Source organism: Thermobia domestica, chromosome 15 (assembly GCF_964235325.1).
Source record: "Thermobia domestica chromosome 15, izTheDome1.hap1.1, whole genome shotgun sequence".
Classification (NCBI taxonomy): domain Eukaryota; kingdom Metazoa; phylum Arthropoda; class Insecta; order Zygentoma; family Lepismatidae; genus Thermobia; species Thermobia domestica.
The window spans coordinates 62,557,209-62,583,373 of record NC_137468.1 but is presented as its reverse complement, the minus strand read 5'-3'; the positions used below and the strand labels follow the sequence as shown (position 1 = coordinate 62,583,373).

Here is a 26,165-nt window from a genome sequence, read left to right as displayed (position 1 = left end):
CGGAAACAAAGTGTGAGGAGTATAACGTAAACAGATATTATAGTTGCGTATAATAAAGATTATCAAAACTGTCATGGTCTGCTACAAGAAGCATTGTATCAAAGAATATGACGTGAATTTATGGAATATCTTGCAAACATTTTCCAGAATGATAAGTATATGTTGAAAATTTTAGAGATTCTAAACTAGGCATATAGAAATGGGCAGACGTATACAACAGGCTACTCGAAGGACATGGAGTTTAAGCAGAATTAGTCGCTGATAAGAGTAGTCTGGGGACTGTTCGGCCGGATATATAGGATGTTCTTAACCAGAATTAGAATTGAATTTCAAGAGAAAATGAGGAAAAAAAAATTGAATGTAACCTCACCTGTTAGTCTTTTCAGCAGAACAGACTCACTTTTTCGTTGATTGTATTAAGGAGCAGATTTCATGTTAGATGTGTGTCAAGATAATACCATGATATTTAATTCATTTCCACATTGTATACACGTTTCTACACAATGAAAGTTGAATAAAGACAGACCGCGACAGATTTTAAGTTATGCACTGCTGGGAAAAGGAAAAATGTTTGTTGTCGTATCATGATTAACAGGGAGACTCGAACGACTACACCATTGTACAAAAGAATTAATACCTTAAGTTGTTTTATCATATTCTACTATAATAGTATCACCTGCTGAAGGAGATACAGTAAGTATTTACTACTTAGTAACTGTACAACAAAAAATCGGTCTGGAAAAGGTGTAAAGCAACGGTGATAAGAGGTATCCTTAAGGAACGCCACATTATTAACAAAAATGGATTAGACGGTCAAGTTTTTAAATGTACAAAATACGGATGGGTTTTATAAGCTTGCTTATATGTAGTAGTACTACAAACTAAACCAACTTTCTTATCAGCAGAAATACCGTGAAGATAGTATTAGCAACCACTCTCTAGTTGTTAATTAATCGAATGCTGTCACAGTAACATAGTTATTGTCAACGGAATGAACAAGAAGTATTTACATATGTCTTCCTTGAACATTGTTGACTTCGCGGGAAAAGTTGGTATTCTTTGAATGCAACATATAACTACAATACACTCTCGAGTATCCGACTTGCAACTATCCGGCCTTGTTTTCTTTTATCATAATGAGGAAGGCACAGTGTGACCACTCAGCTAAAATATTTCGTACTAACCTATGCAGAAAAAGAAGTACTAGATCTGGGGAAAAAGTACTAAAATTTTATCTGCTCCCGTTTTACCCTATTTGTGACATTTTACGATGTTAATATTTTATTAGGTTTCCGGCAGTTCCCCCTTTCTGTAGGTGGGAAGTGATCCCCACATTCGTGAATGAACCTCCAACTTTAATTTTTTCACAGTCAATATTCGATACAAACCGTGCAAACCACTTACACCCTCCAAACATAGACTTTACATGCTACATGGTTCACTTTCTTTCCCCCACCATAACATTTGCTCCAAAAGCATTTGCTGCGATTCATAAAGAAGCACCAGGTCCATCATCCCGTTTCCCGAGCCCTAAGAATTATCAAGTGAGAAACAACTAACCACTGCCAGAAATCCTTCTCGTTGGAGGAGACGATTGGGCGGCAAGTATGTTCCACTTCCGCTCTTGTAAATAACACTGTTGAAAAAACAACAAGCAAAAAAAGAGAAAAGGTTAACAGGAACAGTGAAATTTTCGTACATTGCCAAATTTTCATGAGATTTCTTTTTCTGTCCCAAATGTATTTATGAGAAAAGAACAGGAGAAAAGTACTACGTAATTTGTTGGTGAACGTACTAGAACACTAAAATATTATAAAAGGTACTAGATCTAGTACGAAACTACTAGCGGTGGTCACACTGGGAAGGCAAAGCGTTGCATTGGCAACAATGCCAAGGCATTGAAAGTGGGCATCTGCTACGATCCTCTTTCGTGTTGTGTGCAAAATACAAGTTGTGACTGGAAAAGAGCAGCGTTCTGCTCCTTGTTCATTGTTTCGTCAGTGTGCAACAGACCTCAATACAGCACGCTTGCCGCTGTTCCTGCACGTACAGTTCTGTATTCGTAAATTGTTCTCGGAATATGCTTAATGTTTTTTAAGTGTACTACAGTGTACTACATAGAATATCGGCCTGTCCGGCTTTTTTGTTATCCGGCCTGCCCTTCTTCCACATTAGACCGGATACTCGAAAGTCTACTGTATTGTGTATGATGTTATATGGTAATCAGTACCTGTATTTTCCCATCTTCTCTTATAGTTCTGAGTTTATACACTATTATTAGAAATTAAATTTTTAATTACCTTCTGTAATTACATTGTCCTTATTAAAAATAAATAAATATTTGGCTACCAAGAAATCCTCTTTATCAATTATACGTCGCTTACGAAAAGACGGTCTCTTCTTCGATTTATTGTAACCATTCCATACGGAACCATTTTCGCAGCAAAGCTTAAAGGAAGGAAGGTAATTAAACTTTTGTGCCTGGAAATTGGAAAATCGACCAATCACAATGGCTAATTTCGCGCGACTTCGAAAAAAGAAAGAATTTTATTTTTTTTAAAAAAAAAGATAAGAGAAGAAAGATAAAAAGGTAAAGGTGTGTGTTTTTAATGGAGAACTAAAAGAACGAAAGCATCGACCAAGAAAAAGTAAGAAATTACTTTCACGAAAAATCATTACTACTACTGCTACTATAGCCGTGCCAGTTGCTTACTTTGTTCTCTGGAAGACGGAGAGAGGTGAAACTAGAGAAAAATATATCTTTATTCCCTTTTCTCTTATTTTACTTTTTTGTCTTGAAAACAAAAAAAAAGGGATTTTTTGCCATCCAGCTGGCCATAACCCAAAAAAGATAGCAAGGGCTACAATTCTTTCTTTTTCTTCATCGTTATCTACAAGAAGGACTTTTTACATCCCAGTGACAATTATGTGAAACTCCCTTAGCTTGGAAGAAAAACAAAGGCATTAAATATAAAAGAACCTAAAAAAAAAAACAAGCGACTCTCAACGAGGGAAAAATGAAAACTAACTAAAAGCTTGTCACAAAAGAGTCTGTGTTCTACCAAAATAAAAAAAAAATAAATAAAAAAAAAAACTTCTTTCTTGAGACTTCCTTGCTTGCTATTCATCTCGCTGCAGTAGATGTTATCCTTGCATCACAACTAAAAGACATTTTGTTTTAGCGGGGTGAGATTTAACAAAGTCCTCGGCGATGTTTCTTCCTTAGCGATTCTGCTGTCATACTAAGTAATTAATGATAACGTTTAAGCATTTCATCACTTTCACAGACGGAAAAAAAAAACGAGTGCAGGAAAGACGAGGCCTAACTAAAATACCATTAACCCATGTTCCTCTCTTTTTATTTATATTTTTGTTTAAATGCCACATAAGTGTAGCTGCTTAAAAATAGCACACTTTCTCTTTAATCCTATTCTAACATATGAACCCCTAACAAACAGAACTTAATACTACATAAATGAAAGAAATTGCTGTTAATTACTGGAACATAAGCACTTCCAAAACTATTTCTTGGGTCCCACAAATTAAACTGAACATGTATGATACCTGTTTATTGTAATCTATATATTCAAATACTTCTTAGACGTAACAGCAAAACCAGACAGGCACCTTTAAGGTGTAATAACTGCAGACCCACATGGACCATACCACCAGTTCAGCCCTCCGGTTTTATCATGATATCGAGCAGAAAACTGAAATCCATGTTACGTATTTCCTTTCATGACATGCCTGAAAAATGCTCTAACGCCAACTTAATTCGTTTATGTTGATTTGAATCGTTAAAACGACATCTACAACATATTCTAACTGGCGTATAGAAAACCTGCAGGAAGAAATAGAATGCTATTTCTATATACGTGCTTCAATGTAGTTCATTGCAGCGGAAATTAAGTTGTCGGGCAATAACCCATAATGTCTGTTGTCCGATAGAACACAACCAGTGATAACGGACCGGATTTTCATAATGTAATTATACTCAGAAAAATGGTTAGTCTTCAGCATAAGTGAAATGTGAAAATGAAACATTTCTACACAACTATGCACCACGAAAAACACAACATATTGTGGTAGATAAAATTTTCAATTGTCATGATTAATTTAATACAATATCAGTAATGTCCCTATGAAAAATAGAAGTGCGTACATTGTTGGTTTTGTACTAACTAGTGTCTCAATGAAGTCTACGATAAAATATCTAAAATTAGCAAATAGCAATCAGACATAAAAAGTCATTCTAATCAGTTTTTCACCCACCTTTTCACACTTTTAAAAGATTAATTCTTGATATTTTGAGTTGCATGAGAACGGGACTACCTTATATCATCAAAGACTCTGGAAAAGATAGTATTCTTATTTTACAGAGTTTGCACAAGTATTAATGAACTATACTGTGTTTACCTTAAACGAACTTACTATTATCACTAATTCTTCGCACAACTTTTAAACTGTGAACTGAATCTTCCGCAAATTTTTTACATCAGAACTATTCCATTTTATTCCTATTTCGTCACCAGTCTCCAGAGTTCCTCTAATTTTCTTTGTGTAGGAACAAAATTCCTTTCATTTTTCACATTCATTATTGGATACAAACACGAATACATAACAAAAATGGAGCCACTGTCTTAGAAATAATCAGAAATCCAACTGAAGTAGTCAGAAAAAAATAGTGTGTTCAAATTATTGTACTATCTATCAGACGCGATTGCTATAGAAAGTAAAGTACCATGCGTTGTTGTCTTGGTAGAGCTATTAATTCCAAAAATGACATACGTAACGAAATTATTAAAATACATTTTATGTCTTACAATACATAATATATTTTATTAAAATAGTATTTAATAAGATTGATGTAGTAGTTCTCTTTGAACTTTTAAACTTAAGAATAAGCACTAATTGCCCCTTATATTTGAAAGTGAATACTAATTGAATTTTATGGCAATAATAACCAATGTAAACTTAATTCAAAAACTATGACAAAATAGATCGTAATTTTGTGTTCATATTTTTTAAATATTGAAATATACTCGGAAGCAGGAAGCACGTAAGCGTGTGCACACATATTTTCGATACTGCAATCGCTGTTTTTAAAGACCACAAAACGCTACTGGTAATGCCGTTGTTGGAAACTACGGCGTAGAAATATAGTCATACAGCATAGTTCTCCTTCTTCCACAAAAGTACGACCAACTTAACCTTCTTAATGATAAGCAGTCTCTTATTAGACCTTAGTTCTTATCTGAACTAGCTAAAATGTCCATTCTTCGCATAGGAAGAATAATGTTTATAGAAAGTATTTGAACCCATTTCTCCCGTAGGATACGCACTTCAAAGAAAATTGTTACCTCTGTTGTACAGGCAACGAACATTCTTTTACGTACGAAGTTAGAGGCTGTTTGACACTTTGTCAGCGGAACTAGGGTGTCTTATCACAGTATTTCTTTTCAGGTTGTAAGTTAAATGTGTACCAAGGTTGGTTGAAATTGCTCCAAGCGTTCCACAGTTATGCAAGAACACACACACATACATATGCATATTATATATATATATATATATATATATATATATATATATATATATATATATATATATATATACATCTCATATATATGAATGAGAGAAAAGAAAAGGAAGAAACACATTTAATAACTGAAAATCTATAAAAGTCATAAATGTATTCTACTTCATGAGTAAATAAATTTTATTTTGCAAAACGACTTTTATTATTAATATTTAATGCATGAGTTGGGGGTTCACTTACATACTTCACAGCATTTGGTGTTTCATAAATCGTACCCCCACAATAAGACTACCATAACTCAAAAATATCAATTTTACAGGTAAGGAAAAATCGTTGCATCTAAAAGACTTGATTATCTTTTCTGTTTGGAAGGAGGGGAACTGAACGTTATTTCAATACACAGAATATTAATTATTGTAAAGAAAAAAAATTTAATACATTACAAATTATACTTGTTACACATTAAAACTTGATAGCAATTTAAAACCTATTTTTAAGCTGTGAGAATCTTATTCTGGGGTCGCGAAATGTTCTTCAAAATTCCCAATAGATATAGAGAAATATTCTGGCTGTCGTATCTTCACTATCGCCACGCCCTCTTTTTAAAACTATAACGTGTTCTGTTTGTTTTTGATTATTGAAATAACTGTAAGATTTTATTATCCAAACATCAACTGAGTCTTGCTTCTTGCTTTCAAAATTCCAGTCAGCAATTATTTGTGTACATTGTTCATTAGGTTATACAGGGTGTTTCAAAACAACACCGACAACGTTTGGGAGATGATTCCTGACACCACGATAAGACAAAAAGTATAGACCAACCTAGGTACACAAATGCTTCCCTTTGGAGTTATAGGGTGCTGTGGTGGGGGTAAGTGGGAACACACAATGGGAACAGCGGCATACAGCCGTCATAGAACAGTGCGATCAGAACTGACCTTGTCGCACAGAAGAAAGAGTATTGAAGGTCATACAAGGGCTGCTGGAAGGAGAGAAGAGAAATGTCCAAAGAAGAACTGATAACACACCATAACACACCACAGTCGATTGCTGAGTCGTGTGCAAAGCAGACGTGTTGGCAATAGTGTTAGTGCGTCGTGAAGGCTTCAACATGCCTAAGGACTCACGTTAGACCCTGTCTTGTTGGACAGGATAATCGGACGGCTGGAAGCTGGGCAAACACGAACGGAGGTGTCCAGAACACTGCATGTATCACAAAGTGTGATCTCGCGGCTGTGGCACAGGTTTCCACTGCAACATCGCACGTGCACCAATTCCGGGTCGCCCAAGAGTCATAACCCCTCGACAGGACCGGTATCTGTCAGTACGAGAACGTCTGACTCGGTCGATGTCAGCACAGAAACTGTCAGCAGAACTTGCAACTGCTACAGGAGCACGTGTTTCAAGATAAACGGTGTACCGGCGACTGCATGAGGTTGGTCTTTACACAATACGCCCCGTCGTGTGTGTCCCTCTCGTGTGCAGCGCAGAGCCCGCTTGAGGTGGAGCCAAGAACACAGGCATTGGACTATGGAACAGTGGGGTCACATTCTATTCTCGGATAAGTCGTGATTCAGCTTGCAGTCAGATTCTCGACAGACACTGATATGGAGAGAACAAGGGACGCGCTACAACCCGCAGAATATCATTGAAGGGGACCAACTTTGGGGTGGGGGTGTGATGGTTTTGAGCAGGCATCATGCTGAATGGCCGTATTGACCTACACGTCTTTCAGGGCGGTACTTTGACTTGCCAGAGATAGCGTGATGAGGTGCTGGAACTGTATGTGAGACTGTTTCGGGGTGCAGTTGGACCATCATTCATATTCATGGATAACAACGCACGTCATCGGGCAGGTGTGGTGGATGATTTTTGGGAGGAGGAAGATATTCGACGCATGCCGTGGCCTGCACGGTCCCCAGACATGAATCCAATAGAAAATGTCTGGGATGAATTGGGAAGGCGGATTGCAGCCCGACAGCCCTCACAACGAACGCTTCCGGACCTCTGTACTACTTTTCGGGCAGAGTGGCCAAGGATACCGATGTACCTCATTAACGAAGTGATCGGAAGCATGGAACGACGTTGTGCAGCCTGTGTAGCCGTGCGGTGTTACCACACACCTTATTGATGTTCTTGATCCACCACAAACTCATTTGTCTTCTGGCCACACACATTGGGTCATTTTCAACTATGGTGAGTTTTGTCAAATAAAGGTGTTGGGACTGTGTGTTGTGTGTTTTCTTCTTCCCTTGCACACTTTTTTTCACGCAGGTGTCCACGTTTTGGATGCCTAGGACCAGTCAGTTATGTTTGGTCCATGTGAACTTGGATTCTGCTATCTTTTTGGCTGTGGACTAGGATTATGCTATCTTTTTGGACACCAGTGTAGTTATTTACGATGTATATACAATGCTGTTATTTTCTTGTCCCTCATTCACGCTACCTTCAAAAGTTTGACAGCATTGGCGTATTTAGGATAATTTTTTGCTTACTTATAAAAAAGCAAAAACATTTTAGAAGATCTTGTTATAATAATGTTATGTCGTCTGAGCCCATCCCCCTCCCTCATTGTTAATCTCTTCAAATTATTTAGTTCCGCATTTCAGATGGGTGTCCCTCTTTCGAAGAAGTGATTCGCAGGACACTCATGTCCTGCTTTGAACTTCAACACACCAAAAAACCTATGCACGCTTATTCCGAGTGTGAACTGACAAAGAACTATCTCTCATAACTATGTAAAAGGTGTCTACGCCAGAATATATCTCTAATAGATCTTTGAGGACGCTCAATCCATCCAATTTTGAGATTATTTTTCTCCAGACCCATGGATGAACATTTTAAGAAAAATAGTTCTTTTCACTATATAGCGTGTAAAATTTTTTCTTCAGCAATCTCTCACTGTACATAGGAGTACCCAAGTATTTCATTTTTCTTCTTTTGTTCCTTCTTAAATTCAGCATTAGTGCCCAAACAATAGCACATTCTTCAAAGTCCATCGTACTGTATCTAATCCCGTCAAATTGTAGTATCAAATACCCGGCAACTTTTTTGTTGCCGTCGTCAGTGAGCAAGGGTTTGGCAACAAAAATGTTTTGTCGTCGCGCAGTTGCTGACTCTAGGCGACAGCGACAAAATAGTTGCGCAACTGTTTTGTCGCCAGTGAGCGGTAGGCCTTAGTGGTAGAAAGTGGGAACACTATGCGGAAACTAAACTTCGAAATTTAACCTTTTGAAGCACCTGTCTCACAATAACACATGTTTATTAGATTTCATAGAAAAAAATCTGAAATCGGGTCCATCATTTTGACTTGCCTTGTATTTTGTGTAGATCTTTGGTTCGCGAGTTGGCCACCAGAGATTTGAACATTGTCAATTTTTTTCTAAAATAGTGCACTAATTGCTAGAATTAGGAGGAAATAGCTGGAGCAAACCTACTAAAAAGAAAGTCAATGCAATGTGTACTAACAATAACCAAAACCAAACCACTTGGCATAACAACCCATTAAAGGAACTGAGCCGCTCCAATGCCATCTGTCTGCGACTGTCTGAACTACGTCCAACCTAGCGACGAGCACCTGGTTAGGAGCTTTCTAGGCTTAGTGCCCGTCGCGACTATCATTCACGTGATTCCCCAGTTTGCCTCAAGACTCTGGGTGGACACCGAAAATTGGGAGGAACCGACCGGGAATCGAACCCGGGACCACGTGGACGTGAGTCCAACTACTAGACTATGGTGTACCGTACTAACTAGGGATGCGCACGAGACGAGTCGAGACAGAATTTTCCTGACAAAATTCGAGTCGAGACTAGTGGTGGGCACAAAAACCGTTTTTTTTTTTGGTTTTCGGTTTTTAGAAAAACCGAAACCGGTTTTTGAAAATTTTCAAAAAAAACGGTTGTGGTTTTTCACCGAAACCGGTTTCGGTTTTCTTCAAAACCGATTCCGGTTTTTTCCAAAATTTGTTCTGTTTCTGACCAGAATGGTGTTTCGTTGTTCTCCGGAAACCAAATCCATTTCCACAGAAATAGTTATGTGTTTTCGAAAAATTTTCACCGAAATCAGTTTCGCTGAAAACTAAACCGGTTTTGGAGAAAACCGAAATGTCGGTTTTTCGGGTTTCGGTTTTTATAGAAACGGTTTTCGTTTTCTATAAAAACCGGTTTTGCCCATCCCTAGTCGAGACACAGCTCTTCCAATAGAGAAATATATATTTTTCGAGTCGAGACATTGCTTTTACAGCACATTTTCGAGACGAGACAGCCTCAAATCTTGTCTCGTGCGCATCCCTCGTACTAACAATAAAGATATGTTAAAAAGTCAATGAAGGATGTTTTTTTCCGCAATCTGGACACTAATTATTTAGTACATAAGAAACACTGTCAATAATAAAAGAAACATGGAAACCTCTTCATGAAACATGGAGACTTCTTCACGAAAGCATTAAAAATAACACAAAGTAGAATAGTTGTTGTAAAAGGGAATATGGCAACCAAAGTATGTAGACTATTTCTAAAAACAGAGCTCAACAGTAAAAAACATAACAAACTTCATTCTTTCTTTCTTGTCCCACAAAAAAAGAATAATAATAAATAAAAGCACTGATTCGACCTTAACTGTGCAAGGTTTCTGCGTGAAAGCAAGTAAGCTTCATTTGCATGCCAACACTGTATACCTGGCAAGATGCCAACATTCGGATTTCTTATCTCAAACTAACTTTAGGTGAAATGCTGAGAAGCAAGAACTATGCCACCATTAATTATGGACTCCAATTTACATGCTAACATAAGATCAATCATGAGGGAAAAACAAAACATTCTTAACGCTAATGGCACTATACACTGCTAACAGGGAGAAACGTCTGTAATATTAACAGACGATATTTTCTTACAGAAAACTCAAGAAAAAAAATGTTATATAAAGTATACTGAAACACGCTATCTGTCATAAAAGAAACTTTGAAGGTATTTCCAAAATTCAGGTAGTTAACGGCAGTTGTAGTATATGTATTCCAGCTTAACAGACATCATAAAATACAAATTTAATTTTAGCAATACTTGTCTCCATACAATCATGAAGTTCTTTATTCTATCAAGATGAAAATGGAATAATAAACATATAAATATTACAAGAGATATTCACAGGAATTCATCCGTATTTGATTCGGGGGTCGAAATCTTGGAGATGATGAATAACGCTCGATGGACAATGACGCTCAGTTATGGTTAAATTCCTGTAAAGGTCTCTGTAATTTCATTAGCCGTAAACACGCACATTCCTGTACGTAAAATTTTAGTCTGCTCCTCAGTATCAAATATACTGACTCTTGTAATTTGTGTACATTATACACCTACATCTAAGGTGGTCATGATTTATATATATATATATATATATATATATATATATATATATATATATATATATATATATATATATATATATATATATATATTGTATGAACTGAATGTCGTCCCACATTTCTGACCTATAGGCTGAAGCAGAGATAAGAAATAATTAATGACAGTGGAATAAATTATAAACGGAAAATACATAACATCCATTATCTCAAGAGGATTCGAACCAGAAACCAAAGGCTCTTACAATTGCCAGCCTAATGGTCACCACTAGAGATAAACACGAGACAAGAATTAAGACTGTCTTGTTTCGAAAAATGTGTCGTAAGAGCGATGTCTCGTCTCGAAAACTGCGTTTGTTTCTATTGGAAGATTGCTGGCTCGTGTCATCTTTGCGCAACCCTAGTTGCCAGCGATCCCAACCTAGGGTATGTCACGTACAATTCATGAATATGGAAAAAATTAATTAGTAATGGCGATAAAGACCCATAGTCATTTTTCATAATATAAAAAATGTACAATTTTTGAATGAGGATAAAAATTTTCGATACAATCAAACGGAAACAGCTCAGAATTGTTATTAGCCGTATCGGTACCAATCTCCATGTGCAGTTCCACAAAAAAAAGAACATTACTTGTAAGAGTAATTGTTAAATAAAAGTCATTCATTACTATCATCTAAGAAAAAAAGCTCATAAAGGGTACAAAATATAGACAAAGCAAAGAATAAATGTCTGAGATCGATCATCAACTTGTCAAAGGGATATTAAAGAGAAAAATAGAGAGGAAATGACAGCTTTAGGGACAAGCTTGCTTACTGATTTAGAACAGATAGCTTGTTGTTCACAGCATCGTGATTACATTTGACAAGCTGCTTGAATTAAGAGGCAACGAATTTATGATTAGAAAAGGAGAAATAAAGTACTTACAAACGATACGATAACCAAGAATTCTTCAGTTTAACGTGCATTATCAAGCTAGAAATAATAATTCATCAGTTGTAATGCACCGCCAAAAATTTCACTTAAGAACCATAATGCATAAAGACAGAAGATTGGCAGAAGCGGGTGTATTTTTTTTATTTTTTGTTTAATAAAAGATATTCCAGATTTGAATAAAAATGTTCAACATAGCATTAGGCAAGATATAAATATCTTCTAAAACGTAACTGGTCATTTATGATCTAGTCAACAAATTCCTCTATTCGCATGATCTATGAAAATGCACGAAGACACACTTGCCAAAATAACATCACAAGGAATACAGAAAAAAAATATGTAGAGAGGTGAAATGAGAACTACAAATTTCTTTGATTGGCCGAAGACACAAATGTGGTCAGAGAAGCCAGAAAAAGAACCAAAAAGGAGGCAACACTTCTGATTGCAATAAGTGAGTACATGCTGTTTTCAATCATAAATAAACGTATACACTATAACGTTTGCTAGAGCCAGAACGATAGAAAGAGCTGACTGCCACAACACCTTTCAAATTAACTTGTTAATATGTATTATAGTAAACTTACACAAATAAACGATCTCAAACTACGAAATGCAAGGTTAATAGGTTTCTACATAGATTGGATCACAAGTAGTGGCAATACTGTTTTCCTGTCTGAGTGCTCTGTCTCAGCGCTATATGAGTTCCATAAGTGATAGGAAATGTGAGGCGATGGAATGTGGCGAATGGTAACGATTGTGTGTTATTCAGTCAAAACTAACAGTGCCATAAAGTGGAGCGGGGAAAGTAGAAATGCCATAACAGTACGATTCGGAAAGACGAAGAATGTGCGTGCATCAAGATTGAAATAGCACGTGAGCGCAGTACACAATAAAATTTTCAGGGACTTCGTGACAACTTTTTCACCAAGATAAAGGAACCACTTTACCGGAAGCACTACAACACAAGAGAAGCCATCATCCTCCGGATTATTTTTCATATATTTTGTGCATCGTGTTTGGAAGTGGATTGTTTATCGGTATTTTACTATATTTTATTCAATTGATTTTTTCTTTCTCTTTTCCTAAATACCAGAGAATATGTTCTCTGGCGCTTGATTTTTGAGAGTTACACATGATTAAACTACTCCACAAGCCACATGGACTTTGCCGATAACGACGTGAATACTTCGATCCATAATATGAAAATTAACACTGATTTCGTGCTTACTGATAACCCATTATGTTTACTTTCCAATTATAGAGAAAGTTGTTAGCGTGGATTATTCGAAGCACGGTTTACACCGGCCTGCGAAGATTTTCCAGAAAAAGTAACTTTATGTGTTAGATTTAGTTACGTTATGTAAAAAATAATACGTTGTTTCGTATCACATACAGATTTATCACAAGTCCTTCTCATATTTATGCTAATGAAGCTTCGTTTTTGTAAATAAGGTTTGGATTGGGTGTATGAAATGCAGGTATGGACATGTCTGAGATAAAATATGTCCTCTGTTTCGGAGGCGATTAGGTAACTATCAAGTAACACCTGAACAACAAATATAAAAGTTGTAGTTCACGGATGCGTAGTGCCAGACAAGGTCAATGCGCCAAGTTCTTTTGCCTGAGGGATTCTGGGAACGTGTATCACATCTTTTTCTACAAGTTACAACGCGCACTTGAAGTCCATCCATGAGCAGTGTTGCCGATCTTAGCGACTAGTCGCTAAATCTAGCGGATTTCGAGTTCCGAGAGATCGCTTTTAAGCTTAAATTCGGTAAATATATGTTTTTGGAGACTTTCAGGCGACTTTCGAAGCCGAATTTAGCGACATTTTACCAATAAGAGTTGGCAACAATGTCCGTGAGTGAGTTTGTGTTAAAAATGGCAAGTGGCAGTGATGTTCGGAGGCAAAAATGTGTGAACAATCCAAACTCTTTCTGTTATATATGTGGGCATTATATAATTAAAAGCCAGAAGCGAAATATTACGCCATTTATAAAAAGCTTGAACTTGGCATATTTTAACATGAAGTTAGGTGATCAAAGAAATCATGTTGACGACTGTTATTTTTGTGTATGTAAAGTGTCCAGTTTCAATGCGAAAACAAAAAGCACATTAGAATTGAAGCTTTCCTGGCGGCGAATATTATAGAAATGTTCTCGGGATATCAGCCAGGTGAAGTCCGACGATAGAGCCGACGTTTCAAGAACTGAGATCGTTCTTGAAACGTCCACTCTATCGTCGGACTTCACCTGGCTAATATCCCGAGAACATCTCTATAAAAAGCACATTGTGTATCCGAGCCTTCCATCAGCCATATTCATATTCATATTCATATTCATATTCATATTTATTTGCCTGTTTATAGCTTACAAATGAGGACAATCCTCAATTAAGCATTACAGTTGTCAGATATGATTTACATTCTCTATATATTATCAGTAAGATAAGTTTCCACAGAGTAATAGCTTTTTTCCAACAATAATTCTAACAGAGTATTTCTGAATATCCGTTTTTCGTTAATGTTCTTATACTTTGCTGGTAATTTGTTATATAATTTTATACAATTCATATACACAGTTTTGCTAAAATTTGCATAATTCTGTTGGATAGTATACATATTACAATTCTGCCTAGTATTGTATGAGTGAATCGTATTAGCTAAAGTAAATAAATCCTTGTGCTCGATTACATACATAATTGTGCGATATATATATAAACTAGGTAATGTCAATAATTTATACTTTTTAAAAATATTTTTACATGAGGATCGTTCAGGCATACTTAACATTATTCTAATAATTTTTTTCTGTATTCGGAATGTACTAGCACTTATTCTCGAATTCCCCCAAAATATAACACCATAGTTTATTATTGAAAAAACTTTGCTATAGTATAAGGACATGACAGCTTCCTTGCACAAACTACCTTGCAACCTACGGAATGCAAAGCAGAGTGAACTGAGTTTAGTATTAATGTATTCAACATGAGTATTCCATGTTAAATCTTCATTAACATATACTCCTAGAAATTTAATAGATGGTGTTTGACATAATTCTACAGTGCCTACAGTTATTGGTACAAGTTCATTTCTTTGGCCCGGGAATCGAAATTTGACAATGTTAGTTTTTCCTAAATTCATAGTTAATTTATTTATGTTTAACCAACTAATAATTTTTGTTAGCGTCTTTGTAGTGAGCCTTTCTGCTTCATTTACTGAGTCTCCACTGACAAGAACATTTATGTCATCAGCATACAATGTTGACTTCACACAGCCTAGACTATTAACCAAATCATTAATATATACAACAAACAAAAGAGGTCCCAATATTGATCCTTGTGGTACTCCTTTTGTTACTTTCATTAAAGATGATTTAAACATTGTTCTTCTGCCATTTACCTCTTTACAGATGCCAACAGTTTGACTACGTTCAGATAAATACGACTTTATCCAATTGTTTGCCACACCTCTGATGCCATAAGAATACAATTTTTCTAGCAAAATACCATGGTCTATAGAATCGAACGCCTTAGATAAATCAACAAAAATACCAATTACATGCTTTCCTTTATTTATATCCATTGCTACATCAGAGATGAAATTAAAGATTGCAGTGTTGGTTGACTTCTGGCTTTGAAACCCGTGTTGACTTGTGGATATTATATTATTTAAAAGGAAAAAGTTATTTAGTCGTGCTTTCCTTGCTAACTCAAATATTTTAGAAAAGCACGACAAAACTGAAATAGGACGATAATTATTTAACTCCAATTTACTTCCCTTTTTATACACAGGTGTAACTCTAGCTAACTTAAGCCGCGTAGGAAAAATTCCTGTCAAAAATGAATGATTTATTATATGACAAAGTTTATGTGCAATAAGAAGAGAACTTTCCTTTACAATCATGGATGGCACTTCATCCCAACCTGGAGAGCTGGAGCTTTTTAAGCTTTTTATTATTTGTAAGATTTCCTCTGGTGTAGCTGGTTTCAGGAAAAGCGACTTAGTTATTCCGCTCTGTAGCTTAGAGTTATTTTCTTGATGAGCTATTTTGATTGGGTTAAATGTTTCTAAAGTTAAGAAATATTTATTAAAATGATTTGCAATCTTATCTGGGTTACATACTACTTGAGAGTTTACTTTTATTGCATCAATTCCTGTTGTTTTTACCTTATTCATCTTACCATTAATTAATTTCCACATAGCTTTACTTTTGTTTCTCGCTGCTAAGATGTAATTTGTACTGTGTAAAAGTTTTGCTGTTCGTATGACTCTTTTGTATGTCTTCCTATAGTATTTTACATATTCAATAAATTGAGGTGTTACATCTTTACACGTTTTTAGTTTTTCTGATAACTCAAGTAGTTTGAGTTTAGAAGTCCTAATTCCTATAGTGACCCATGGTTTCCCCAACCTAACCTTACTGTAGTTCTTTCTGGGAAACGCAATATTGAAGTGAAAGAGAAATGTATCTACAAAAAAGTTAAATTTACCATCCGTATCACCAATTTCATATATTTTGTGCCAGGTTTCTTGTGCTAGCAAGTGTAGAAAGTAATTAATATTAGTTTTTGAGAAACATCTTTTTGTTATAACTTCTGATTGAGTAGGTACGAATATTTGAGATGTGTATATTTGCCCTATTATTGCATCATGGTCAGAAAAGCCTGGCTTAAAGATATTCAAAGAGGTAACCGACTCTGTGTATTGTTTACTTATTATTATTTGATCTAACGCAGTTTTCCCTCTAGTTGGTTCTCTGATAAGAGGCTGCAACCCAAACATATCTAATATATTTTGACATTTTGTTTTTTCTCTTGATTGAACCAGCCAGTCAATGTTAGTATCACCACAAATTATTACCGTACTATATTTCTTACATATAGTACGTAACATAACCCCCGTACCACATCGACCCGATATTCCTGTCCCAAAATCACCAATACAGTTACCAAAATGTGTGTCTTCGTCATTTTCAAGTGCGAAGGATGGTGATGATGATACCTTTATACCGGATGTTGAAGATAAAACTCTACGTCTTTATAATCAGTGTGATTTAAATGATTTGGTGCGTGACCTAGGCCTCACTAAAGAAAAGAGTGAACTTTCAAATCAAGATTAAAAGAGAGAAATCGGCAGTTTTTTTTTTTTTTTTTTTTTTTTTTTTTTTTTTTTTTTTTTTTTTTTTGTTCAAGAAGAAGAACTTGAGTTTTGCTGTGATATCCCTGGCTTGCTTCGTCGTCTTGGAATAGCTTACCAAGCAAAGGACTGGCGTCTATTTACTGATTCGAATAAAAGAAGTCTGAAAGGTGTTCTTCTGCACAACGGGAATAAACTTGCTTCAGTGACAGTCGCTCATTCAACATCTCTTCGTGAAAACTATCACAATTTATCTATAGTTTTGCAGAAACTGAAATACAATGAACACAGATGGTGACTATGCTGTGATTTAAAAGTGTGCAGTATCATATTGGGACAGCAACCAGGTTATACAAAGTTCCCGTGTTTTCTGTGTGAGTGGGATTCTCGGGACAAGGATAGATACTGGTTAGTTTCTGAGTGGCGCAAGAGGAAACAGTTCGTGTCAGGAGCAAAAAACATTGGAAATCGTGGATTAATTGATCCTGAACACGTGTTATTGCCCACTTTATATATGAAACTGAGAATTATGAACCAGTACGTTAAGAATTTGGGTAGAAATAGTTACTGCTTTCGATACCTCTATCAGAAATTTCAAGGACTGTCGGATGCCAAAATTAAGGAAGATGTTTTTGACGGCCCCCAAATTCGGAAGCTTATGAAGGATCCTACATTCACTACGACAATGAACGAAACATAGGCATGGGAATCATTCAAAGATATTTCCACTAAATTCCTGGGTAATGTTAAATATGACAACTACCAACAGATTGTCGAAATCATGCTGTACAACTTCCAAAAACCATGCTGTACAGGTTGCCACATGAGCTTAAAATTACAGTTCACGCACAATCATCTGGACTATTTTCCTGCAAATATAAGAGCATTGAGCGAGTAACATGGCGAGCGGTTCAATCAGAACACAAAAGAAATGGAACAAAGATATCAGGGGCGATGGGACGTCTCCATGACGTCAGTTTACTGTTGATGTCTAGTGCGAGATAACTCTACTCAGGAACACAAACGCAAATCAACATAGTGTTCATTCACATTAAGGCGCAGCAAAAAATAGTGTTCTTGTAGTGAGATTCGAATATTCTAGCAATGAACATGTTACATTAAGTAGTGCTTTTTTATATTCGTTACAATTTGATCATGTTCTATTCACATTGCAGATATTGTCTATTATGGTGAACTTTGTGTTGAAATTAAAACAGTATGAAAAAAATTGATTTCATATAGTAGCGAACTGTATGTGATAGGCAAAAACAGTCTTTTGTGGTGAGATTTGTACCTCTTACATAAAGTAGTGTTTTGTATATTTGTTGCAATTTGCTCATGTCCCATTCAAATTACAAATATTCTCTGTTATGGCGTTTTCTATCGAAATTACAGCAATATTAAAAAAATCGATTGTAACTAGCAGAAAAACTGTACGTCATATGCAAAAACGGTTTCAATATTTGAAATCAGCACACCTAAATTAGGCTAAACCACCTCTTTAAGCTTTTGCCGGAGAAAAAAGTTTTATTTCGCAGACCGGTGTTATTAGATTGAACGTATTGCCGTTAAAGGAAATCCGACATATGCTGCCAATTTCGATAAAACTTCCCTTTATCCTTTCCCGAAAAAAATCACTTCAGTTAGCATCATTGGTGCTTACGAATCACAAATGGAGGAAATGAAACAAACAAGAAAATAAGAAGTGATCGCCCATGTAGCTCTCGTTGGAAGCGAATACTGCCCAGTGGCAGTGGTCGTCTGTACTTTGGTATGCTTTCTGCCTCGGTGCCGTAGTATTTCCATCTGCACCATATCATAATGACAGCAGCTCAGAGTTAAATGGTGGCTATTTCTTAAAATGAGCCTCACAACAAACACTTTTCGTTACAAAATTTGTTTTCCTATGATCTTTTCAATGATGTATCAGATGACATACCTTTTCGGGTGACCTTCCATCTCACAAGTTGCACCTCTTAGGCTGGCTTTGATACTCAAGTTTCTATATTTAAAAAATTTTACCCATTACCAAACACCACTCGCAGTCCTGCACACACATCCTTAAGCACGTTTAAGTCTATTGTAAATTTTTAGAGCATGAATTTCCATTTCATAAGGAAGTAAAACTAACAGCATGTTGTCGAAACAAAATATTATTGTCAGCCATTATGAAACACCTGCTTACTCTGACGCGGTCATAGCTAAATGACACCACACTGCAATGGACGAGTTGTAAAAAGCAATTATTCACTTCGCTTCCGTATATTGACGAATTCTGGATCTTTTAATTGTCCCTTATTACCATGGCTCAAATTTAAAAAAGAAATTTACATGCGTATATGCAAACAGATAGTTTCGTATGCACTATACAACTAAATAAAAAGTGTTCTTTACATCTAGCATGCGTTTCAAACAATACAACTCTTCAAAGTCAGAAGTCCTCGCCACCACCATATGAGTACACAAATTGAGCAAGGTATAAAACATGCAAGGGTTTAGTGACAAATTTCAGCAGTTACTTAACACTAGTAGATGTACTGGATCAGTAAATATTTTCTAGATGAATGTTTTGAACTTTCTATGCCATTGTACAAATATTGTCCAATCATGACGGTTGATATTGAAAGGTCATTATCGGTCTATTTTAAGGGACAATAGATGAAGTTTGACGCCAGAAAACTTTGAACAATTTTTAGTAGTGTACCATGGAAACTCATTCTGTATATAGTAAACATTGTAAACAAAGTGAATCTTTAATAAATAAGCTGCTTAACCTGTTTCTTAAGTGCATATTTTCCTTATAGTGTTATATTTTCTAACTCAGCGTTTCCCAACCTTTTTCAACTTGCGGCACACTACGGGTGTTACTTGGATTCTTTCGGCAAACTTATAGATATTATTATTTGTAAATATGAAACACAGCGGTATTTTTCTGTGATTATTGATCTTCTCACAGAGAAGAAAGCTCGAACACTGGTTTTCCCCTTGGTAAATCATTATGCTTATTTTTCATTCTAATTTAAAAATATAAAACAATTGCAATGAAATATTGAACTCATGTTTTTAAAAATACGCTTTCTTTTTAAAAACTGTATCCAACCTTGTACTAAGAAGGAAATCACTAAATAACGAACCAACAAACAAATCTCTTTTACTTTTAAAACACAAATGTAGGTAATTTGTCGAAAGGATTGAATGATATTTTAAATTTTCAAGTTACAAAATAGTCTGCAAGAATAAAGAAGCAATAATGGTCATAACAATGATAACAAATATTTTTCTCAAAATTAGAAATGTACAGAATAGTAACCCGGAATGAAACTTAAAATTGTAGGTTCATAGTAGAGTTTCACAGTAATGTGAAATACAAATATACATTTTTCCCTACGTTTTGCAATTTGATTGCTATAAAATTAATAATTTTATTTCGATTCCTTGCGGCACACCAGCGGCCCATTCACGGCATACCAGTGTGCCGCGGCACACAGGTTGGGAAACGCTATTCTAACTTTTTAATACAAATTTTTATGCTCATTTTCTGTTTCTTAGGACATAAAAATCCAGGCTTTGCTCATTACTTTCAATATATTCCTTGAGTGTATGCTACATAATGGTATATAACTGCCTCCTTCAGCCGCTATGGGGAATTAAATTTTTACTATGTGGCAAGGTTGCAGACCAACTTGGAATCATTAGCGTTGCTCTACGAATCCAAGAGCAGTTACATCGATTGTTACACTAATAAACATCTATTAACTTTAACTGCCATCTGGAAAGAAGTGATGTAACTATTTGATAGATTGGCATATCTTCTGGGCGCCATATATCGGGTGTTTCAAAACAACACCGACAACGTTTGGGGAGTGATTCCTGATACCAAAATAAGACAAAAAAGTATAGACAAACCTGAAAAAACGTGAAAAAATGAAGTTTAAAGGTTCATAGCTCCAAAACTACGGGACGCACCGTAGTCGGGTCAAGACTTCACTTAGGAACTAATACGTGCACTATCTAAAAATGCACGCTTCTGAATCCTAAAGTACTTGCGCAATAATTTTTATAGAGGCAGTTTGGTTAGGGGCATATAATTCGAAGTACTCACCAACTAATTCTATAAAAATATTGCGGACGTACCGCAGGACTCTGAAACTTGGATATTTGGATAGGGCACATACTAGTTCCTAAATAAAGTCTTGATCTGACTACGGTAGGTCTCGTAGTTTAGGAGCTATGGACCTTTCAAGTTCATTTTTTCATGTTTTCGGCAGCCTGTAACTCCGAAAGGAAGCATTTGTACACCCAGATTGGTCTATACTTTTCGTCTTATTTTGGTGTCAGAAATCACCTCCCAAACGTTGTCGGTGTTGTTTTGAAACACCCTGTATATATAGGTTGGTCTATATATATACCAAAAAGAACTCTTATTATAAATATTTCCCTCTTTTTAAAATACAAAATACGGTATGCAAAACATTTTAAGGATAAACAGTACTGAAACTTTAAGGAAGGTTTTTTTTTTTTTTAAAAAAAAAAAGGAAAGAAAGATAAAATGTAGGAAGAGAAAGACAAACAACTATATGAAAGTACAATAAGAACCCTGTAGCTATTGAAGCGCGTTTGTTATTTTTATTCCAAAGTAACAAATCGTTATTTTGTTTATCTAAGCAAGAAACTTTTAACAGTTGTTGAAATAGCAATGAAATAGCTTACGGGTATCTGTAGTTAACATTCGAAACTATATTAAGTACGGTTGCAGAGGCTTTAATTGAAAACAAAGTTAACCAAAACAAACTATCCTTGGATAGCCAGAGCCTACTGCCAGAAATATTTTAACTAGAGGGAAATTATTGGACATATAAAGTTATTCTTTGCTAATTGAATCTGTTCGCTTTTTATGATAAGAATTTGATTTTAAACAATGTACGGAACTCCTTTCAAACTAATGATGTAGATAAATCTATAACGCCTAATTTCCTTTCATTCGGAGGAAATTAAAACTGTTCTGGCTACCTCAGAAACCGCAGATATATTACAAATTGCACTGAAGAAACAGATGAAGATTTTAAGTAAAACTGAAACTCTGTTCCTAAAAGGAAATTAAGTTTCTTCAATATCTATACGATTGAAATACTATATTTTGTAAATTAAAGAAATCATTTAGTCGGTATACATATCATTTAAGAAATATTACAGGTTAGAAATAAATGTCGATAAACAAAAGACCGGACTTGTAAGTGAAGTTATGTATCTGCCTATTACAGTAAATACTGTCTTCCCATTCAGTGGGCATCAACTATTAAACTAGCTCCGATTAAAAGGTATGACTTCTTGGGAAAAAAAAAAAAAACAGTACGTGAACATATGTGAGTACTGGAGCTCACTTCTCACTATCTTGACCTTCCACTTGCCTGTTGAAGGCCATAACATTGCAGCTGTACTGATGGTATTATAACCATTCGACTTGAAAAGAGGGAAAGAAAAAACTCAACTGGACAAAAAATGATTCATCAATGTTTATCTATGCAGAAGTTCTCAAAGAGAAATGGTGAAGAGATGTCTTAAATTATTTTTTTAAAAAAAGAACAACACTGTGCGCAGTAGGGATGGCCAAAATTTTCCGGAATCCGGATTCAGGAAAATTTATTTTCCAGAATCGGAAATTTCACTTTCTGGATTTCGGAAAAAATCCTGAATTCGGAAAAAATCAGGAATTTTGAAATTCTGAAATTCCGAAATTTTCCGAATTCTGGATTTTTTCCAAAATTGGAATTTTCTAAATTCCGGATATTTCCAAATTCTGGAATTTTACCGACATCGGAATTTTTCCGATTTTACTTTCCAGATCCATTTTACAATTCCGGAATTGGTCATACCTAGTATGTAGTTTATTCGGCCTAGTTCAAAAAAGATAAGAAAAATAAAAGTCCTTAATAAAATTAATATTGTTTGAACTACTTTTCCACTGGTAACGTCCTCATAAATATACATCTTCGTCCAGGAAAAGCAATCATCTATCAAAGATGTTTTCAAAAACTGAAAACTATAAGTTTTGACTCTTTAGACCTATCTTTTCACATGTGTGGATTATTAATGAACATACAACAAGTTTAAATCATTTACCAATTAGGCATCCGCTTTTTAAAAATTGTATGGTAAGTACAGTGGACATCATTTTATGTTTCCTACAATTAAGACATAGTACATTAGAAAATTTATCATAAAGTGTTTACAATAATTTTATTCTTGGATTTTCTACTGCAATAAATTTTTAAAACGTTGAGCGGGTTTTAATATTTTAAAAAAGGGTTTTTAATGATATGAATAGAGCAAACAATGAGTACTTACAGAACTCCGGCCTATCCTATTTCTTTGTTATCCGGCCTGTTCTTCCGCCAGACTAGGCCGAATAGTCCGGAGTATACTGTATGATATCTCTTCCATTATTCCACTCTCTTATGCAAGCCGTATGTTTTATTAACAATATAAGTACTAATTATATTCTTCTATAGATGAATTAAGATAGTATCTGGTTGTTTTGATGGATCCATATTGATGTTTTATTAAGTGCTGAATTCATAATCTCGCCCGGAAACGGGAATTAGTATTACGCAGCCAACTAAGTGAACCTATATTTTTTTATGATAAAGGCACAATTCCTTAAAATTCCTTAATACCTTATCGAGTTCTAATTTTTTAACTCACATTGTAGTCAAATAATGATAGAGTCAATTCCTTTTTCAATTTTATTTATTTCTTTATTTTAAACAACCGAAACTGCTTTTCTTTCTTCATTTCAGTGAAAAACACGATGTCAAAGGAATGCTTCGACGTCAATGCTACGAAATAACTAGCAGATATGAGATTTATGAACTCCTTTGCCCAGACCTTGAAACAACAGGAGGAAAGGAAAGGTAATATTGCTAAAATCCCGTGTGACGCTGGTTGCCTAATTTCCGAAAAGTTGAGGTCTTGCACTTCGAAAGCACATTGAGGCGCTTTATTTCCATATGCAATAAAATGTCGGAATGCACGTAATCCTTTCGCCATCATTAGTTCTACGGCCAGTTCTCCAGCAATACTGTGCACATTGAATTGGTGCGGATTATTGAAATTATGTGTAGCAAACTGCGATGCGATGCCGGTTTAAAGCAACGCTTATATATATATATGTGTGTGTGCCAGAGATGAAGTGGGTTAGTGAGTCAAGTAGGTCAACATTTGTCAGTGGGTCGTGGGTCAACAAGACGTGATCCACTGCGACCCACCACCCACCGTGACCCACTCTGACACATTGACCTACTCTGACCCACTGACCCATTTTGACCCCCGATCTACTCTGACTCACCGACCCATTACAACCCACCGATCTATTCTGCTCAGTGCATTGTAGATAGCATCCTCTGAGCACTGGTGAATTTGTCTACGTTTTACCTTCAAGACCTCCCTTTTTCTTCTTTTCTCATTTGTTTCTATTGAAAAAAGAAGTTCAGGCACTTTTCGATATTGATATTTGCAATTGTAATAATAGCAATAGGGCTTACTACTTGGCTTTTGAGACACAGCCTACGAGTTTTAAGAGCTAACTACTGGAAAAAATATTTTTGAATCACGTGTAATATATGAAATATTATATAAAAAATTGACCTAACCATCCATCACATTGTTAAAGATATTAACACAGATTTAAATATCTTGTGCTTAGATGACGGTACCATAGCCGGAAATATCGACGTCGTACTACGCGCTTTCAATAAAATTCGTGTATAAGCTTCATCTATTGGATTGTTTCTAAACTCTTCCAAATGTGAAGTGAGTTTTCTGAGCGCCAGAGACGATGAAGTTCATGACCTTTATGAAAGATTTAACGAAGTAGCACCTGGTATCAAACTCTTATCACCTACCAATGCGAAACTTTTAGGCTCTGCCATCTCTGCCGAATCAAGGGGTAACATTTTATTGGACAAGTTATCAAATTTAGAATTCTTCTTTTCTCAATTATCAAAAATTTCTGCACACTCCGCTTATTATTTACTACGAGCTTCACTCTCACATCCAAGATTACTATATTTCCTCCGTTGCTCCCCTTTTTGGCAGGATGATAAATTACTTGACAAATTCGACCACACTCTTAGAACAGGACTGGAATCCATTCTAAACTGTTCTTTGAAAGACAGTTCATGATTACAAGCTTTCTTACCAGTTGAGAATAGAGGCCTTGGGATTCGTCGAGCCATGGATATCACCATACCTTCTTTCCTCGCATCATTCTATGGCTCACGAGAACTAATTGGATCTCTTCTTCAACAGGAGATTGACTTGGACTCGATTTGAGATATACAAGAATGCATCGATAAATGGACTAGTCTGGTTGAAATGGATAACCCATCTAACGACAAAAGACATGTCCAGTCTGTTTGGGATGAACCTACCAGGTATAGTCAAGCTTCGTTTATCTTCGCTCATATAATCAACTAATAACCCAGATGACAAAGCCAGGCTGTTAGCTGTCTCCTCCTCCAAAATGCAGCATGGCTTCAAGCCCAACCTTCTCACACACTCGGTCTACACCTTTCTAATGATAGCTTTCGTATTGCCAAAGCTCTGCGCTTAGGGGCTAATATTTGTGAGCATCACTACTGTCCTGCTTGCAACGCATATGTTGATAATAAAGGATTACATGGTCTTTTATGTATATATATAAAAAAAAGTGCGGAAAGAATCTCGACACCATAATGTGAACGATATCATTTGTAGAGCCCTCGTATCAGCGGGTGTTAAAAGCCTGACGGCATGACCTTGGTACCGAGGAATAATGGAAAAGCACTAGTCTGGGATTTCACATGTTCCGATACGTTTGCTCCTTCCAACATAACCCATTCTTCAATTCAGGCAGGTCTCGTTGCCGCTCACAGAGAATACGGCAAAAGGCTACACAAACCTATTGGACAAATATTGGTTTGTAACAGTAGCAATAGAAAACAATGGGTCTTGGGGTCACAAAGGATCTAATTTCATTAATGAAGTTGGTAATCGAATAGCGATCAAAACTGGTGATCCCCGAGCTACTACATTCCTTTTTCAACGTATCAGCATCGCCATCCAGCTCGGGAATGTGTCAATGATCTTAGGCACATTACCTCCTGGTAAAGAACTGGACGAGATTTTTCTTCTATACCCCGCAATAAAACGGAAGTACAGGC

The 26,165-nt window shown here is 35.9% G+C and overlaps 1 protein-coding gene and 1 long non-coding RNA gene across 2 annotated transcripts in view; one reads left to right on the top strand and one right to left on the bottom strand.

The window, feature by feature from the left end:
* Positions 1-26,165, bottom strand: part of Camta (Calmodulin-binding transcription activator) — a 1,249,189-nt gene that overhangs the window by 751,164 nt on the left and 471,860 nt on the right. The window lies entirely within an intron of this gene.
* Positions 1-26,165, top strand: part of LOC145671855 (uncharacterized) — a 77,333-nt gene that overhangs the window by 13,477 nt on the left and 37,691 nt on the right. Inside the window, exon 2 of the long non-coding RNA XR_014128540.1 lies at positions 23,763-23,876. This is a non-coding gene — a long non-coding RNA (uncharacterized LOC145671855). The remainder of the gene's footprint in view (positions 1-23,762; positions 23,877-26,165) is intronic.